At 33.1% G+C, this 5,000-nt stretch overlaps 2 non-coding genes across 2 annotated transcripts in view; both read left to right on the top strand.

The window, feature by feature from the left end:
• Window positions 1-1,076: 1,076 nt before the first annotated feature.
• Window positions 1,077-1,255, top strand: LOC127011977 (5.8S ribosomal RNA). The gene has a single exon (XR_007765422.1). It is a non-coding gene; the product is annotated as a 5.8S ribosomal RNA (ribosomal RNA).
• A 402-nt stretch (window positions 1,256-1,657) lies between these two features.
• Window positions 1,658-5,000, top strand: part of LOC127011940 (large subunit ribosomal RNA) — a 3,971-nt gene continuing 628 nt past the window's right edge. Inside the window, exon 1 of the ribosomal RNA XR_007765399.1 lies at window positions 1,658-5,000. This exon is cut by the window's right edge and continues 628 nt beyond it. This is a non-coding gene — a ribosomal RNA (large subunit ribosomal RNA).

Here is a 5,000-nt window from a genome sequence, read left to right as displayed (position 1 = left end):
ACAAGCAAATCGAAATAATGCAAATATTAAAATTATATATTGTATTTAATACATATGAGAGAAATTAATAAGCAGCCAAAGCAAACAAATAAAAATTCGAACAAGCAAATCGAATTATTAAAATAATAATATTAAATTATTATTGTATATCCTTACCGTTAATAAAATATTTGTTTATATTATAATAAATACATTATAATAATACAAATAAAATATGAATTGCCAAAATGTATAATGAGATCTAATATAGATCAAATAAAATTTCGAACAAGCAAATCGAAATAATGCAAATATTAAAATTATATATTGTATTTAATGCATATGAGAGAAATAATAAGCAGCCAAAGCAAACAAATAAAAATTCGAACAAGCAAATCGAATTATTAAAATAATAATATTAAATTATTATTGTATATCCTTACCGTTAATAAAATATTTGTTTATATTATAATAAATACATTATAGTAATACAAATAAAATATGAATTGCCAAAATGTATATGATCTAATATAGATCAAATGAAATTTCGAACAAGCAAATCGAAATAATGCAAATATTAAAATTATATATTGTATTTAATACATATGAGAGAAATAATAAGCAGCCAAAACAAACAAATAAAAATTCGAACAAGCAAATCGAATTATTAAAATAATAATATTAAATTATTATTGTATATAAACACAATTAAAATACTGTGTGTATATGGACCATAATATACACGCGTTGCGATATGTATTGTTCATCTCAGTTATGCGCATACATTGGATAATGCAACAACCTAAAATGTACAATGTTGTACCTGGTTTTATACAGGTTAATGTTTTATATAAATTTCAATTTATATCGCTAAAAAAGTATTAATATATATATATATATATTTATTTACAATAAATGCAATTTAAAAAGAAATACTTTGATATATATTGGTTATATAAAACTAAGACATTTCGCAGCATTCGTTTTAGGTATAAAAATAAATTTATTGAAGGAATTGATATATGCCAGTAAAATGGTGTATTTTTAATTTCTTTCAATAAAAACATATTTGACAAAATTAAGAAACCAATTTATAAAACTCTAAGCGGTGGATCACTCGGCTCATGGGTCGATGAAGAACGCAGCAAACTGTGCGTCATCGTGTGAACTGCAGGACACATGAACATCGACATTTTGAACGCATATCGCAGTCCATGCTGTTATGTACTTTAATTAATTTTATAGTGCTGCTTGGACTACATATGGTTGAGGGTTGTAAGACTATGCTAATTAAGTTGCTTATACAAATTTTATAATGAAATTTTATAAGCATATGGTATATTATTGGATAATAATAATTTAATTATTTTATTCATAATATTAAAAAATATATGAAAAACATTATCTCACATTAGTAAATAATTTGAATGTGAAAAACGAAGAGAAATATTTTCTTTTTCAATCAAATGATACTGAGAAATGTCTAGCATAAAAATTTATCTAGAATTGTCTCTTATTAATGATTAGAAAATAGAAAACCGTTGACAATATTATTGTTCTTCGTTGATTCGTTAAATCAAACAAATGCCATTTATATACAGATATTATTAATATAACGAATTTAATAAAATGTTTTATCATTATATATAAAGAATTAATTGCATATAAAAGTTATACACAACCTCAACTCATATGGGACTACCCCCTGAATTTAAGCATATTAATTAGGGGAGGAAAAGAAACTAACAAGGATTTTCTTAGTAGCGGCGAGCGAAAAGAAATCAGTTCAGCACTAAGTCACTTTGTCTATATGGCAAATGTGAGATGCAGTGTATGGAGCGTCAATATTCTAGTATGAGAAATTAACGATTTAAGTCCTTCTTAAATGAGGCCATTTACCCATAGAGGGTGCCAGGCCCGTATAACGTTAATGATTACTAGATGATGTTTCCAAAGAGTCGTGTTGCTTGATAGTGCAGCACTAAGTGGGTGGTAAACTCCATCTAAAACTAAATATAACCATGAGACCGATAGTAAACAAGTACCGTGAGGGAAAGTTGAAAAGAACTCTGAATAGAGAGTTAAACAGTACGTGAAACTGCTTAGAGGTTAAGCCCGATGAACCTGAATATCCGTTATGGAAAATTCATCATTAGAATTGTAATATTTAAACAATATTATGATAATAGTGTGCATTTTTTCCATATAAGGACATTGTAATCTATTAGCATACCAAATTTATCATAAAATATAACTTATAGTTTATTCAAATTAATTTGCTTGCATTTTAACACAGAATAAATGTTATTAATTTGATAAAGTGCTGATAGATTTATATGAATACAGTGCGTTAATTTTTCGGAATTATATAATGGCATAATTATCATTGATTTTTGTGTTTATTATATGCACTTGTAGGATTAACAATGCGAAAGATTCAGGATACCTTCGGGACCCGTCTTGAAACACGGACCAAGGAGTCTAACATATGTGCAAGTTATTGGGATATAAACCTAATAGCGTAATTAACTTGACTAATAATGGGATTAGTTTTTTAACTATTTATAGCTAATTAACACAATCCCGGGGCGTTCTATATAGTTATGTATAATGATATTTATATTATTTATGCCTCTAACTGGAACGTACCTTGAGCATATATGCTGTGACCCGAAAGATGGTGAACTATACTTGATCAGGTTGAAGTCAGGGGAAACCCTGATGGAAGACCGAAACAGTTCTGACGTGCAAATCGATTGTCAGAATTGAGTATAGGGGCGAAAGACCAATCGAACCATCTAGTAGCTGGTTCCTTCCGAAGTTTCCCTCAGGATAGCTGGTGCATTTTAATATTATATAAAATAATCTTATCTGGTAAAGCGAATGATTAGAGGCCTTAGGGTCGAAACGATCTTAACCTATTCTCAAACTTTAAATGGGTAAGAACCTTAACTTTCTTGATATGAAGTTCAAGGTTATGATATAATGTGCCCAGTGGGCCACTTTTGGTAAGCAGAACTGGCGCTGTGGGATGAACCAAACGTAATGTTACGGTGCCCAAATTAACAACTCATGCAGATACCATGAAAGGCGTTGGTTGCTTAAAACAGCAGGACGGTGATCATGGAAGTCGAAATCCGCTAAGGAGTGTGTAACAACTCACCTGCCGAAGCAACTAGCCCTTAAAATGGATGGCGCTTAAGTTGTATACCTATACATTACCGCTAAAGTAGATGATTTATATTACTTGTAATATAAATTTTGAAACTTTAGTGAGTAGGAAGGTACAATGGTATGCGTAGAAGTGTTTGGCGTAAGCCTGCATGGAGCTGCCATTGGTACAGATCTTGGTGGTAGTAGCAAATAATCGAATGAGACCTTGGAGGACTGAAGTGGAGAAGGGTTTCGTGTGAACAGTGGTTGATCACGAGTTAGTCGGTCCTAAGTTCAAGGCGAAAGCCGAAAATTTTCAAGTAAAATACAAATGCCAAACAAATATATATATTATATAAAATCTAGCTAAATTAATATACTTGAATAATTTTGAACGAAAGGGAATACGGTTCCAATTCCGTAACCTGTTGAGTATCCGTTTGTTATTAAATATGGGCCTCGTGCTCATCCTGGCAACAGGAACGACCATAAAGAAGCCGTCGAGAGATATCGGAAGAGTTTTCTTTTCTGTTTTATAGCCGTACTACCATGGAAGTCTTTCGCAGAGAGATATGGTAGATGGGCTAGAAGAGCATGACATATACTGTTGTGTCGATATTTTCTCCTCGGACCTTGAAAATTTATGGTGGGGACACGCAAACTTCTCAACAGGCCGTACCAATATCCGCAGCTGGTCTCCAAGGTGAAGAGTCTCTAGTCGATAGAATAATGTAGGTAAGGGAAGTCGGCAAATTAGATCCGTAACTTCGGGATAAGGATTGGCTCTGAAGATTGAGATAGTCGGGCTTGATTGGGAAACAATAACATGGTTTATGTGCTCGTTCTGGGTAAATAGAGTTTCTAGCATTTATGTTAGTTACTTGTTCCCCGGATAGTTTAGTTACGTAGCCAATTGTGGAACTTTCTTGCTAAAATTTTTAAGAATACTAATTGGGTTAAACCAATTAGTTCTTATTAATTATAACGATTATCAATTAACAATCAATTCAGAACTGGCACGGACTTGGGGAATCCGACTGTCTAATTAAAACAAAGCATTGTGATGGCCCTAGCGGGTGTTGACACAATGTGATTTCTGCCCAGTGCTCTGAATGTCAAAGTGAAGAAATTCAAGTAAGCGCGGGTCAACGGCGGGAGTAACTATGACTCTCTTAAGGTAGCCAAATGCCTCGTCATCTAATTAGTGACGCGCATGAATGGATTAACGAGATTCCTACTGTCCCTATCTACTATCTAGCGAAACCACAGCCAAGGGAACGGGCTTGGAATAATTAGCGGGGAAAGAAGACCCTTTTGAGCTTGACTCTAATCTGGCAGTGTAAGGAGACATAAGAGGTGTAGAATAAGTGGGAGATATTAGACCTCGGTTTGGTATCGCCAATGAAATACCACTACTCTTATTGTTTCCTTACTTACTTGATTAAATGGAACGTGTATCATTTCCTAGCCATTATACGGATATATTTATTATATCTTATGGTATTGGGTTTTGATGCAAGCTTCTTGATCAAAGTATCACGAGTTTGTTATATAATCGCAAACAAATTCTTTAATAAAACGGTGCATTTATGTATTTTTGATTTGAAAATTTGGTATAACTCCAATTACTCAGGTATGATCCAATTCAAGGACATTGCCAGGTAGGGAGTTTGACTGGGGCGGTACATCTCTCAAATAATAACGGAGGTGTCCCAAGGCCAGCTCAGTGCGGACAGAAACCACACATAGAGCAAAAGGGCAAATGCTGACTTGATCTCGGTGTTCAGTACACACAGGGACAGCAAAAGCTCGGCCTATCGATCCTTTTGGTTTAAAGAGTTTTTAACAAGAGGTGTCAGAAAAGTTAC

The sequence above is a fragment of the Drosophila biarmipes genome, unplaced genomic scaffold (genome assembly GCF_025231255.1).
Source record: "Drosophila biarmipes strain raj3 unplaced genomic scaffold, RU_DBia_V1.1 ptg000016l, whole genome shotgun sequence".
In the NCBI taxonomy this organism is placed as follows: domain Eukaryota; kingdom Metazoa; phylum Arthropoda; class Insecta; order Diptera; family Drosophilidae; genus Drosophila; species Drosophila biarmipes.
This window is presented reverse-complemented; position numbering and strand designations above follow the sequence as displayed.